A 13772-nucleotide genomic window follows, 5' to 3' on the forward strand; every position below is an offset into this window, starting at 1 on the left:
CATGCCACGGAGCATGCCTGGCTTCCCTGCCCTTTATTCTCCTGCAGATGTTTCGGAAATTGCTGCGCGTTCGACGACGTAGAAAGGTGGGCCCCACAGCAGCTGAGGGCACAGCCCAGCCTGCCTCGGGGCTGACCGAGCTCCAGGCAGAGCCTGATGTCAACCCAGATTGGGCTGAGCACTCAGAAGACTCTGAGGCTGCAATGAACGAGGACAGGGCAAAGGCAGAGAAGGCAGCAAGTGAGGATGTGGCCGTGACAAACAGCAACACCGCCGAGACTGAGGACATCTCAAATACTGGCAGCAGGCCCACTCTCACTGGCATTCATGCTCCCACTAAGGATCTTTTGGAGGACAGTGCTGCTCCTTCTCAGGAGCAGGTAAGCAGCCTGGGGCCGGGCCTGGAGGCCTGCCAGGATGGTGTGTCCCCTCAAGCCATGGTCCCTGGGCCCCTCAGCCTTTGAGGCCAGCAGAGTGTGGCGGGAAGGGAGCACTTCTTGGGGGAAGCTGGGCAAGTTGCTCCCAAGGACAGCACTCCAAATCTCCCCCATGCCTCCTCCAGGTGCCGGCCATGGTAAGAAACATCCACCAAACTCTACTGTCCCATGGCACTGTGGATGCCAGGCTGCACAGCCACATTGTGAGGCTGGCTGAAGAGCACCCTGCCGACGTGGTGCTGACCCTCCTGCGCTGTGCCCCAACATGTGACAGGTACGGGGCCCACGTGCCTGGAGAGCTCAGGGCTCAGCAGCCTTTAGGGCCCGTGGCCCTGCGCAGCCTGTGCTATGGGGTCTGCCGGACACGCAGAGAGGTCCAGGAGCCTCGGGCCCCTCTGTTTCCCGAGCCTGCTGCCAATGCTCCCCCTGCCCCCCAGGGCACCAGGGCTCTTTCACCTGCACTCGCACAGCTGCACAGGGCATGGTACTGTGACTGAGATGCCCCTGACACAGAGATCTGATCCCACAGAGCTGCTGCGAGGATATGGAGAAGCATTGGCTCGTCAGGAGTGACAATGGAGAAAGTGCTGCCAACACTGGTCCATGTAATGGAGGATTGGCCACTGCACAGTGCATGCGCCTCTGATGGGGACGACAGGGACGTTTTTGCCCTGGCTGTGAGTTTCTGGGCCCATGCTCGCCGCCAGGTGGCCTCTGCAGTAGCTCTCAGTGCTCTCAGTGCTGGAGTCACTGGGCTGAAAGCTGGGCTAGGGGCAGGCTCAGGGGGCACCAGGCCCGCTGCTCCTCCTGCATCTGCCCTTGGGCCCTGCCCCATGGACACCTTGGCACTGAGCGCTGTCTCTGGCTGCTTCTTTTGCAGGCAGCTCTGGTGACTGTGCAGGTGCCCGGGTTGCTCAAGGCCATGATCCCTTATTCTGAGCAACTGTTTCTGGCACTGCTCTTCCATATTGTCATCACTACGCAGCAGCCACCAGCAGAGGAAGTTGATAGCTTCTGGAGAGCGTGCCAGGAGGAGCAGCGCCTTCCCATCACGCTTAACAGGTGCCAGTCCTCCTGTCCTTGCCATGCCCTTGTGGCCAGCGCCAGCGCTCCTAGTGTGACCTGGGCTTTGCTCTGCACACAGGTTTGCAGTGCAGGCCATGAAGGTTCTGCTCTGCCGACTGCGGTGTGAGCACGTGGTGATGTCTATGGAGCGCAAGTGTGCCTGGGAGACGCTGCTGTGTGCTGACACCCAGCACTATGCCATGGCTCTGCTGGCCAGGTGAGACCCCCTTGTCCCCGCTGTCCTCGGCATTTGTGCCCTGTGCTCCAGGCAGTCCCTGTGCTCATGGGCCACAGAGGCTCGTCACTGAGGGACGGCCAAGGAGGCTGAAAAAGCCTGGGAGAGGAGAGTGCCCAAAAGGGGCCGCCTCCCAGAGCAGCCACATCCCCTGCAGGGATGCTGGGGAAAGACCAGGCCTCTGTGAGTCAGTTCTGGGAGAGGTTTGTCCCCCACCTCAGGCTCTCGGTGCCTTTTTTCCCCCTGCCAGGGAGATGCGTTATGACTTGAGCCCACTGTGTTCCCATGTGGCATATCGCCTTCTCCTGCTGCTCAGCAGTGAAAAGCCAAGCTGGGATCTGCCCTTACTGGCATTCCTTGTGGAGGTGAGCCTGGTGGCCAGCAGTGCCTGGCTGAGCTGCCTTGCAGCTCTCTGGCCTCTCAGAGCCACAGCTGCCTGGGCCAGTGCCCACGCCCTGTGCTGCTGCCCGCGCCCGGCCCTGTGCGGTTCTGGGCTCCTGCTGGATGGTTTCCCTGTCACTGCCCCGTGCCTTTCAGGTCCTCGAGTGCCTGCACTTGAGGAAATGTGCTGGCACTGTTGTGAAGATGATGTCAAGTTGCCTGCAGATGGAGTGCAGGGAGCGGCGGCGCCTGGCGCTCAGAGGCCTGGTGGTGCTCAGCAGGGAGCCCTGGATGGTGAGAAGGGGGCTGCGGCTGAAGCTGCGCTGTGGAAAGCAGCCCCTTGGGCGTGCAGGGCTTCAGGAGCTGAGGCAGCTGCTCCCAGCTCTCCTGCCTCAGCTGCCCCAGTGCTTTGGCTCAGGCCTTTGGCCTGTGGGCCCTGCAGCAGCAGCAGCAGCAGCAGCAGGGTGGGCTTGCAGTGCCAGGGCGGTGTTGGCGGTGCAGCCGTCCATGGCTTTGCAGCGCAGCCTTGTGTTCCACCCAGGCCAGGAGAATGTGCAGCCTTTCTGAGAGCCTTCTGGAGCTGCTGGGTGAGGCCGATGGAAAGGTGGTCAGCATGTCCATGCATGTGTTGACAAATGTGCTCCAGGCAGACATGCTGGTATCCAGCACCACTGCCCCCAAGCTGGCTGAGGCACTGCTGCTGCTCTTTGACCACGTAAGGCTCTGTGTCCCCAGCTGCGGGCAGTGGCTGCTGCCCAGAAACTTTGGTCAGGTGAGCGTGGAGTATTTGGTGTAAAGGCCTGATCCTCTTGCATTCCTCCAGGACAACAGCTATGTGCAAGTGCTCTCCCTTGAGCTCTTCTTCAGGGTCATGGAGTCGGTAGTGGACGAGGGGAAAAAGGCCCTTGCGAAGGTTTTGAGCCAAAGCCTCCTTCCACTCTTCTTCCAGTGCCATGATGAGAAGCGGTGTGTGGCAAAGGTGAGGTTTTGTGTGATGCTGGTGGATCTTGGGGAGGGGGCTGGGCTGCCTCCTGCCCTGGCACCTCCAGGAGTGCAGCCTGGTGCAGGCCTTGGCACAGGGATGTGGGTCCTGTGCCTTGGCCCGTGGGGCCATCTGTGGGTGTCTGGTGCCCTGCAGGCCTCTCGGGAAACGCTGCTTGGTGTGGCCAAGTTGCTGAAGAGGAGGAAGCTGAAGCAGCTGGTGAAGAAGGGGCAGCTGTCAAAGTTCAGCGAGGTGCTGGTAAGGAGGGCCTGGAAGCCCCAGGCTGAGGCTGGAGAAGGCCCCTGAGGGCGGTGCTCAGGGTGCGGGGCTGGCAGCTGTGCCCCTGGCCGCTGCTGCAGGCAGAGGCCGCGCGGGCTCTTCTCCAGGCTCCCGTGGGCCCGAGGCGGGTGCCCATGGAGCCCCGGCCCGGCGGGGCTGCGGGGCGGCACGGCGGCTCCCCCAGCAGCAGGCGTCCCTCTGGCCCCTCCCCTCGGGAGCCCTTGGCCGGCGGCTGCTGTGGCCGCGCCTCAGGGCTGTGCGGGCAGGGGAGGCCGGGGCTGGGCGCAGGCAGCGCCCGGCCCAGGGGCTGAGCCCGCGCCAACGCTTCCCTCCAGCCGCTCTCTGCAGCTGGCAGAGGACAGGAGCCGAGCGGCCGAGCACCTGCGTGGGGCCCTGCGCTACCTGCAGAGCCCACAGGAGCCCCTGCGAGAGGCGGCCGTCAGGATCATCGGTGAGTCCCGAGCCCGGGCTCCCTCCCCGGGCCGCCGCAGCTCGGCCCCGGCCCCGCCTGCTGCCCCGGCAGCGCCGGCCGGGCCCGGCGCCCTGGAGCCCCGGCCGGGCTGGGCGCTGCTGCCGCCCTCTGGCAGCCGCGCCCTGGGGCGGCAGCGTGCGGCAAGGGCGCGGGCTGAGCCCTGCCGGGCCAGCAGCCCGTGTGGCCGCGGCGCCGGCAGCGGCGCTGGCAGGGAGCTGCGCCGCTGGGGCCGTGACAGGCTCTGTTTTGGCAGGGATGGCCGGGACGGTCATGAGGGGCCGCAAGGAAGAGCTCCAGCTCCTCAATGAGGGTGAGTGCGGGCAGCGGGCTGACAGCGGGGGCTGCCGCTGGGGGAACTGCAAATCCTGCCCTGGCTGCGGCAGGCTTCGCTCCCTGTGTGGACAAGCACAGAGAGATCTCAGGGAGACACGCAGGGGAGATTGGTGGCCAGCACCTTCTAACCCATCCCATTGTCTCCTGCTGCCTCCTGTCCATGGCCAGAGTTAGGAGCTATGGCCCTGGCAGGAAGGCCTCCTTGGCTACCTGCAGATCCAGGCTCTGACCGTGGCTCTGCTCATCTCTCTTGCAGCCCTTCAAGGCCTGAGAAGAGATGACAGCCCTTCCCAAATGAACATAGCGCTTCAGCAGAGAATCATGGAGAGATCTGCAGAACTCCGTTTATCTGGTGGCTCAGAAGAACCATTGCTGCTAAAAGGCCTAAAGACACCATGGAAGAGGAGATCACCTGGAGAGACCAGAAGAGACCAGGAGAGACCAGCTGGAGCTTCAGGCACAGCTGATGATTGGCACAGCTGAGCCTGTGGGAAGTTGCCATAGCTCCTGCCTTCTCCCTGCCTGTTGACAACTGCGTGCCTCCCCAGCCCTCAGACCCTGCCCGTCCCCTTTCTTCCCTCACCACTCCTCCCTTTGCTTGGCCTTCCATGAATAAACAGTTTGGCTTCTTTACTTTGCCCACATGCCTGTGGAGGTGAAGCAAATCCAGGGCCCTGGGTCACACAGGCCCCTGCTGCCGTTCTCTGCCACGCCGTGTTTTGTGCACAGAGCCAGAGGAACAAGGGCAGGCTAGGCTGGAAAGGTCCCTGTGCTGAAGGTGCAGTTGCAGAGCACTGTGCGGTTCCAGATCTTGCTGAGCACACTGGAGGCCAGCAGTGGCACAAGGAGCCTGTGTGTCAGGACCAAAGTGGTGTCTAAGGCCCATATTTGGTCCGCTGTTGTGCGTGTCAACAAGATAATGAAGAACAGACAATGAAGGAAACCTTATGGTTTAGCTGGTGGGAATTTGACCCTTAAGGGAAACAATGGACTGGTCAATGGATGGGAAGCTGTGCCACAATGGAGCAGTGGTTGGCATGGAGGGGGTATCACAAGTCATTGCAGCCTCATCTCATGCACTGGCCAAGCGTGAGATGATGGTGTAACTGGAAAAGCTCCATTCCAGAGGAGGAGATGTCAGGCCTGGCCATGGCACAGGCACTGAATCATCCCCAGCACATGCAAAAGCCTTCCTGGCAATAAAGGAAGCTCTTTTTGGGCAGAGCTGGGGGCATCTGACCCCCAAATGGTATCAAATACTGCCTTGTGTAGCCCAAAAGCCCTGTGAGAGGCAGCGGAGCCCTGTTTTTGGGCACAGGGATGCTTTAAGAGCACGGCTGAACTTCAGTAACTCCAGCTATAATTACAACACCTCCTTAAGAGTCTGAGCTCCCAGAGCGGAACAGGGGCATTGGCCCAACCAGCTGCAGTTTTGCCCCATTTTGCCCTCCCAAGGCATCGCTTCCAGCCCAGGCTCTCCCTGTGCTCCAGGTGCAGCTGCAGAGCCCTTGGGGCTGTGGCTCTGCTCTCCTCCTCCTCCTCCTCCTCCTCCTCCTCCTCCCCCACCCCCGTGAATACTGTGTGGGGATCAGCAGTGGCCCAGGAAGAGCAGGAACTCCAAACGTGCTCTGGAGCCCCCGGACGAGCTCTGGCAGAGTCAGCACCGAGCACCAGCTTTCCTCAACATCGCAGGGCAATTCAACATTCCCAGAGCTGCTGTACCAGGGCTGGAAAAGGAAAGAGGAGTGAAAGGCTGAGGGTTGGCAGGAATTGTGGCACAAAGCCACCAGAGATGCTGCTGTGGACCCAAGACCTACCTGAGGTCAGGCGCCGCCTTCCTCCCATTCGGGATCATGGAGAACTGTTGCGGGTGTTGCGCAGGGCGTGTGCCTGGCCCCGGGACACTGCTACGCTGCCACTGGGCACTGGGATCCAACCTGCTGCCTTGGCGGCTTCTGCCCGCTGCCGCTGGTGGTGCCGGGACCGATTGGTGGCCGTGAGTTTGCAAAAGGAGCGATTTGCCCTCCTCCCTCCTGCCCGAGGCCGCCATGGCCCCTGAGGGGATGGAGCTGGAGCGGGGCGCCCCCTGCTGGCCGGGAGTGCTCCCTGCAGCACCCCCTGCTGGCCGCGGTTATAACTGCCACAGAAACCAACAGCGCTGAGCGGGAGGGAAAGTTCTGCGTTTGTGTTGTTGGTTCTGTTCTGCTTTATAAATTTCCTAGTAAAGAGCCCTATTACTTTTCTTACACTTTTGCCTGGAAGCATCATCATTTTTGAAATTTAAAAACATTTTAGACATGTGTCTTCTTTCGATTCCAGGAATGTTCCCACTTTCCATGGCAGATATTTCTCATTTAAATGAGTTGCCAGCTCCTGGGTTCCAGTGTGGATGAGACAGACAACCCAAGAGCAGACACGGTCAGGGAGTTGGCCACCTCATGGTCTGCCTTTTGAGCCATTAGGGCCACCAAGGGCCCTCTCCCCAGCTGGCACTTCTGGTCATGTGGACACTCAGGAGCTGGCTTTGGCAGAGTGTCACGCTGTCCCCAATGTGCCAAGGCTGACAGACTGATTGACAGACGGGGCTCTGTCTCACCAAAAGCAAGGCCTGACCCAACCCTGCCACACACAGGTGTTCCAAAATGTCTCCAGACATCAAACTTTTCCTGTCTCTGACACCTCACCCTGTGCCATGGCCTGATCCCGACTGCCCTGGGACAGGGGGAGGCTCTGGAACCCCCCCAGGGCCTTTGTGACATCCATGTGTGGGGAACAGGGCAGAGGAGGGGTTTTGGGACAGAGGACAAGAGAATCCAGAGCCTCCTGAAGGCCACTTCAGAACAAGGAAGGTCCAGGGCCCTGCAGGTTCCCCTAGTGGAGAAAATGTGCTGGGGCAATCATCTGGGATTTGCCTCTATTTTGGGGGCTTTCCCAGGAAATCATTCATTTTCTGATCCTTTGGACTCTGAACCTTGTTGCTGTTTCTGTTGGTTTTATTCCCTTTCATTGCTGTTTCAGGAAATTGTTCTCCTCTCAGCCCTTTGGCATCTTTGTGCCCCCACGGGGAGCAGGAGGGGCAGTTTTTAGTGGCAGCACAGACATCAGTGGGTGCCCATGGGTGGGGACCCCCAGTGCCCCCAGTTCCCCCCAGTGTCACAGCACATTCCCGTAGATGTCACCGGGTTCCCGTGGTCGCCCCTGGGGTCCCCGCAGCTCCGCGTTGGTCACCTGGGGATGCTGGAGGGTGGTGGCACGGGGGGACGCTGCGAGAGACACGGGCTGTGGGATCTGGGTGGGGTGACACTGGTGGGTGACGTGTCCCTCTGCGTGTGTCCCCCCCGTACTCACCCCCTGCCCTCTTGGTGACCACGACGTGGGTGTACAGCACCTCCCCCTCCTCTGGGGGGGCCGGGGGATCCGGGGGGGCCCTGGGGGAATAAAGGGGATGTGGGGGAGGGAATGGGAGATCTTGGGGGGTTCGGGTAAAAGGGGAGAGTGTGGTTTGAGCTCCCCACTCACCTTTCCTGGTGCTTCCTGGCAGCTGCAAAAGAAAGAGAGGAGGAGTCACTGTGGGGTCCCAGGGCCCTGACCCCTCTCAGGATTGCTGAACCCCCATGGGATGCCCAAGCATCCCTGAAGCCCCCCAGAATCTGTGAACCTCTCAAGTGGCCCCAACCAAGTCAGCCTCAAGCACCCAAACCCAGCTGGGACAAAGACCACCCAAACACCCCCAGGGCCCCCATGAAGAACCCCCAACATCCCTGCAGGACCATCCAGCAACTGCCCAAACCCTACAGGACTCCCAGCCAAAGTCACATTTCTGGGGCTGTGGGTGCCGCCCTATTCCTCCACAACTCTGTGGGCCTCTACAGCACCCTGGGACCCCCATCTCCGTTGTCACACACCGACACAGTGCCACCGGTGCCAGGCAACAATGACACCCACGAGCAGGAGCAGGAACAAAAGGGCCCCACCAATCCCTGCAGCCACTGCAAGAAACAGAGGGGGACACATCAGAGTCACCCATCACCCCCGGGGTCTTGCATCCCTGAGTAACCCTGTGTGATTCCACCTGTGACCCTGTGTTTCTCTGTGTCCCACGCTGTCGCCTCCAGGGCCAGCTCAGGGCTGAGTGCCCGGAACACGCGGTGCCTGTCCTGTCCCAGCTGGTTGGTGGCCATGCACTGGTAGGTGCCCAAATGTCCCACATCGAAGGCCCTGAGCTCCAGGAGGGGACCCTGGGCCACCTCCTTTCCGTTGTGCAGCCAGGTGAAGGTGACAGGGGCTGAGCCCACCTGCACTGAGCAGCGCAGGGTCACGTTGTCACCTGCATGCACCTGGTGTGATGGGGGACTGGGGATGATGGTGGCATTGGCCACAGGCACTGTGGGGACATAAAGAAGGCTGGCACTGGGTGAGGTGGGATGGGGGTGCTGTGGCTGGGGTCAATCCCAGCCCGAGGGTCCTGCTCACCCAGGACGGTGACATTCAGGGGGTCACTCTCGGCCACGCTGTCCCCATTGCTGACCCGGCACCGGTACTGGCCGTTGTCTTTGTCCTCAACGTGTTGAAACTCCAGGTGCGGGCTGGTGCCCAGCAGTGCCCCCGAGCCCTCCCGGTGCCAGGAGAAGGACAGGGGACCTGTCCCTGTGGCCACCACGCAGCTCAGCACCAGGCGGTCCCCGAGTGCCACCTGTCCCCTGGGGGGCTGTGCTGACAGGGACACCCCCGAGAGCGGGACCCCTGTGGGAGGGGGTGACAGAAGGGGACAGTGAGGGACCTGGGGCAAAAGGGAGGGGAAGAGGGATCCCAGTGAGGGAGAGGGGGCGAAGAGACTGGGGGGTCTTGAAAGAGACTCCGAGGAAGGATGAGGGGGTCAGGGAAGGGACACCTGGTGAGGGAGGGGGCTGAATCCAGGGAGGGTACAGGGACCCAAGGGAGGGGATGGTGAGACCTGGGGAATGTGATGGGACTTCAGAGAGGGGTGAGGGGACCTAGGGAGGGGTGAAGGGACCCAGTGAGGGATGGGGTCTCCTGGCACTGATGGAGGTCCCCAGAAAGTGATGGGGGACCCAAGCAGACTGTGAGGGCTCCCCATGCCCATCCCTGCACTCACTGTGCACCGTGACACAGAGCCGGGCTCTGCTCTTCCGCACGACCCCCCCTTGGAGTGCACCTGGCAGCTGTAATTCCCCGAGTGGGAGACCCCCAGGGCGGGCACCAGCAACTGCAGGGACCCCTGCGGGCCCCCCACCACCTGCCTGTCCTGGTAGAACACGTGCAGGAGGGGGCTCGGGGCCGCAGGGGGCTGGGGGTGCTGAGGCAGCTGAGAGTCAGGGGGGACCCCTCGGTGGGCTTGGGGGGACCCTCCAGCACCAGCACCGAGAAGAGCTCAGGGAAGGAGAGGGGAGGTGAGGACTGTGACTCTGAGTCTGCTGGGAAGGGGCTTGGGAGGTGTCAGGAGATCAGAATTCCAACTGTGGGGGTGCTCACCGTGCACTGTCACTGGCACTGCTGCTGACCGTGAAAGAAAGGGCTTCACCAAGCCACTGCAGCTGTAGTGACCGCTGTGGTGCAGCTGCAGAGGGGACAGGGACAGCTCGGTTCCCCTGAGGGACTCCCACAGATTCTTCTCCTCCCGGTAAAATCGCACCCTGGTGACCGGGTTGTCCTGCTGGCCCCGGCAGCGCAGGGTCACTGTGTCCCCCTCCAGCAGTGCCCGTGCTGGCACCTGCAGCACCAGCTCATCTGTGGGACAGGAGGGTCCCATCTCACTGAGGGGCTTGAGACAGGTGCAAGGAGTGTCCCCATGGCACTGGGGACATGTGGGTGCACTGGGATGAACTGGGATGTTCCTGTGTGCAGGGCACCACACAAGGGGTGTGAGGCCACCCACAGAGTGGAGCCCACCCAGATCTATCAGCGGCCACCCAGATGATTTAAGATCCCCACTCACCATCTAAGACTCTAACGGGGGGGCTGTGCCCACTGCCAGGTCTGTCACACGTGTAGGTGCCACTCTCAGTGACACTCAGGTGGTCGAGTCCCTGCTGCCCCCAGCGCTGCCCGTCCTTGTACCAAGTTGTGGCACTGGCGGTCCCCGAGCCCTGGCAGGTCAGGGTCACCCGGTCCCACAGCACCGCCGGCCTCCAGGGGGGCTCCACCAGGAGCTGGGTGGTCTGGGCACCTGTGGGTGACAGGGGACACCAGCCTGCCAGGGCCAGTGTGGGGATGGGGACAGCGGGGTGGGGCCATGGCATCCCCTGAGGACTCACCAGCGAGGCCGAGGGTCTGGGCTGGAAGGGAGAAGGGACAGGGCTGGGTGGGGGTGGCATTGCAGGGACAGAGGCACTGGGGGCACAGGGTGTGGGAGATGTCCCCAAACTGTCCCATAGGGGACAGCAGTACATTCCTGTCCCCCTTCCTCTATCCCCACATCCACCCCATGGCTCTGGTGACCTCATGCTCTGGCTCTGCTGGCATTGGAGTCCTCAGGGGACCCCGCAGCCCCCCTGTGCCCCCTCCCCTCCCCATCCCTGGGGTGTCAGGCCCGTGCCCGGGGCACTCACCCCACAGGAGCAGCGCCACCTTCCCGGCCATCCCGGTGTCCCCAGCCATGTGCCCTGGCTGTCACTCGCTGCTGTGGCCACCGCTCCCCTGGCTGGCGGCTCTTTGGATGAAGGGGAAGGAAGCGAGGTCACGTCCGTCCCCATGTGTAGGTGGCCCTTGGTGGGGGCAGGGTGGCCACAAACTAGGGACAGGCTGGGGACAAGGCTGGGTGGGACAAGGTGGGACATGGAGTTCCCAGGAGGGGGGGGCTCAATAGGTTTGGGGAGCCAGGGATGGGTGTGCAGGAGAATGGGGGGTCCCAGGGATGGGGTCCCTGAACAATGGGGGTCCTGAAGAGGTGGAGTCAGCAAGGATTGGGGTCGGGGGCATGGAAATGGGGATCCCAGGTCTGGGGAGACTCAGGAATAGGAATCGTGATGGAACATGGGCTCCAGGGATTTGGAGTCATGGGATGGGGGTTCTTTGGATGTGGATGATGGGAGAATGGGGGAGCTGAGAGGATGAAGGTCCTGGGGGATGGGAGATTTCAGGGCTTGGAATGAACAGGAGAGGGTTCCTTGGGAATGCGTTCCTGGGCCATGGAGATCCTGGGGAATGTCAGTACAGGGATGGGGCTCCCAGGCAAGGTGGGACAGAAGGAATGGGGGTGCCATGGTTGGGGTCCAGGGGAACGGAGGTGCCAGGGATGGGCAGTGGCTTGATGGACACAGGGTTCTCAGATCCTTCCCTGGGTGCCTCAGATTTTGGTGTGACCCAGGGCCCAGCACTGCCCCCCTGGGGTGCTCATTTCCTGTGCAGGCATCACATGGGGGTCCTGGGTAGCTCTGCCTCTGTGCCCTCCCCTGCCCCTGACTTTTTCCTCTCTTTATTTCTCTTTTTTCCTTATTTTCCTCACTTTTTTGCCAGGTGCCCTCTGCCCCCGTTCCTGGATCAGCAATCCCGGGGAGCACCTGAGCAAGGAATGGATTGGGGGGAGCCAGGGGAGGAGGAAAATGGGGAGCAGGGGGTGCAGGGAAGGGTGGGGAGGCTGTTGGGGAATGGAGGTGTTGGGCTGTGCCCCCTCAACACTTTCACTTTCCTTTTCCTGGACAAGAAGGAAGAGGCCGTTTGTGCTGAGAGTCAGATGGGAAAGGGGGGGTTCTGTCCTGGGGAGCACATCCAGAGGCTCCTGTCCTGGGGGGATCCTGTCCCAGGGGGTGACACATCCTGGCATGGGAGGTCCTGTTCCAGGTGTGGCAGTTCCAGAAATGTCCCTGCACGTTCCTGGCCGGGTGCCTGTCCCAGGGGTGGCACATCCTGGGGACCCCTGTCAATGCAAGGGTGGGGCCCAGCCATGGCCCAGCCCCACTGCACAGGGATGGCCATTGCCCAGCCCTGCTCTGCTCAGCCCCAGGTGGCAGCCAGCACCTGAGGGTCCCCCCTGCCCCCTTGGCTTTGATTCTGGCAGCTTTAGAGCTGCTGCAGAGGTGAGAATTCTGTGGGTGGAAAAAGGCCCTGCCTGTGGTTTGCTCAGCCCTGCAAGAAGCACAAAGCCCAAAGGGAGCCCAAGCAGTGGCTCTGTGAGGGCCTTTGATGGTTTTCAGAGCAGGGCTGGCTGGAAACCCCCACTGCAGAGGCGACTGTGAGGGAACGAGTCCGGAAATGCAGCAATTGATCATTTTGTCCCTTGCCCCAAGGGACTGAGAAAACCACAAAACTACTGTAAAGACAATAACAATCTGCTCAACAACCTGACTGGAACGCTCCTTCTTGAAGAAAATCTGCAGACTTCTGGAACATCATGGAATGAATATTTGGATTTGGGCTCTGGCCACCAAAGAAGAGGGAAAAGTGTGGAAATATTGAGCAGGGGCTGCACACGAGGGGCTGGGGAACAGGGGTGTCACAGCAGGAGCAGGGAGTGCCCAGGCAGGGGAATTCAGGGCAGGCTGGAGTGGATTTACCAGGGAATCAGACCCTGAGGCACACAGGGGCATTTCCACAGATTCCTGTGCACTGTCCCAAGGATGGACAGAGCTTCTCCCCTTCCTCCAAGGGAAGTCAAACAAGTTTCAGGTTAGGAATGTGAAAAATGGGAAGAGTTCCTAAATATGGGCCAAGAAAAGGCTTCCTTAGGGGCTGGGTTGCTGCCCAGCAGGCAGGGAACAATCCCATAGAGCTGTTGGACACTCAGGGAGATTCCACCCTCTGTGTTATCCACAAGCAAACGCTGCTGTGGGATGCAGCAGGGGGCTGCTAAAGGGAACCAAAAAGTCTCATTTCATTGTGATTTGTGTTTTATTGTGAGGGTCTTGTTGAGAAAGCAATGGATTCTATAAACCAGAGTATTTTATACCTTGCCAGATTGATTTTTCCTGAGTTTGTTCTTTATTGGGAAAAAAAAAAAAAGGTGTGGGGAAGATTTTTGGTTTTATTCTATGGATGTGTAATTTTGTCTGAACCAATTGGGTATCAAGTGTTGCCTGGGATGGCTGAGCCAGGAAATGGTGGGACCTGACCCAGGGGTGAGTGGGGCAGGGAGACAGAGACTCCCAGGAGAGCCCTGGTGTGCCCCAGTGTGGGGACTGTGCTGGGCTCTGAGTCACCCCTAAAATCTGAGGCACCCCATGAAGGAGCTGTGACCCCCGTGCCCACCCAGCCACTGCCCATCCCTGGCACCCCCATTCCCCTGGGAACCCAACCATGGGACCCCCATTGCCTTGGTCTCTCCTCCCTGGGGACCCCCATCCCAGGACTGACATTGCCCAGCACCACCATTGCCTTGATCCCATCCCATGGGCTGCTTCTTCCCCAGAGCCCCTATTCCCGAGGGTCCCCTTTTTCCCCCTGCACCCCCAGCCCTGGCACCCACACACCATGACCCCAAATCCCTGGGGACCATGTTCCCACAGCACCCCCATCCCTGAATGCCCCCAGGCATGAAGACCCCAATTCCCCTGGACCCCCATTCTGCTGGACACCCATCCTTGGTTCCCCACATCCCCTGAGCCCCCCACTCCTGGCAACAGCATCCCCCAC

The 13772-nt window shown here is 61.0% G+C and overlaps 1 pseudogene; it reads right to left on the reverse strand.

The window, feature by feature from the left end:
- Positions 1–7337: 7337 nt before the first annotated feature.
- Positions 7338–13511, reverse strand: LOC129046966 (Fc receptor-like protein 2; annotated as a pseudogene).
- Positions 13512–13772: the final 261 nt, after the last annotated feature.

The sequence above is a fragment of the Molothrus ater genome, chromosome 29, assembly GCF_012460135.2.
Source record: "Molothrus ater isolate BHLD 08-10-18 breed brown headed cowbird chromosome 29, BPBGC_Mater_1.1, whole genome shotgun sequence".
Classification (NCBI taxonomy): domain Eukaryota; kingdom Metazoa; phylum Chordata; class Aves; order Passeriformes; family Icteridae; genus Molothrus; species Molothrus ater.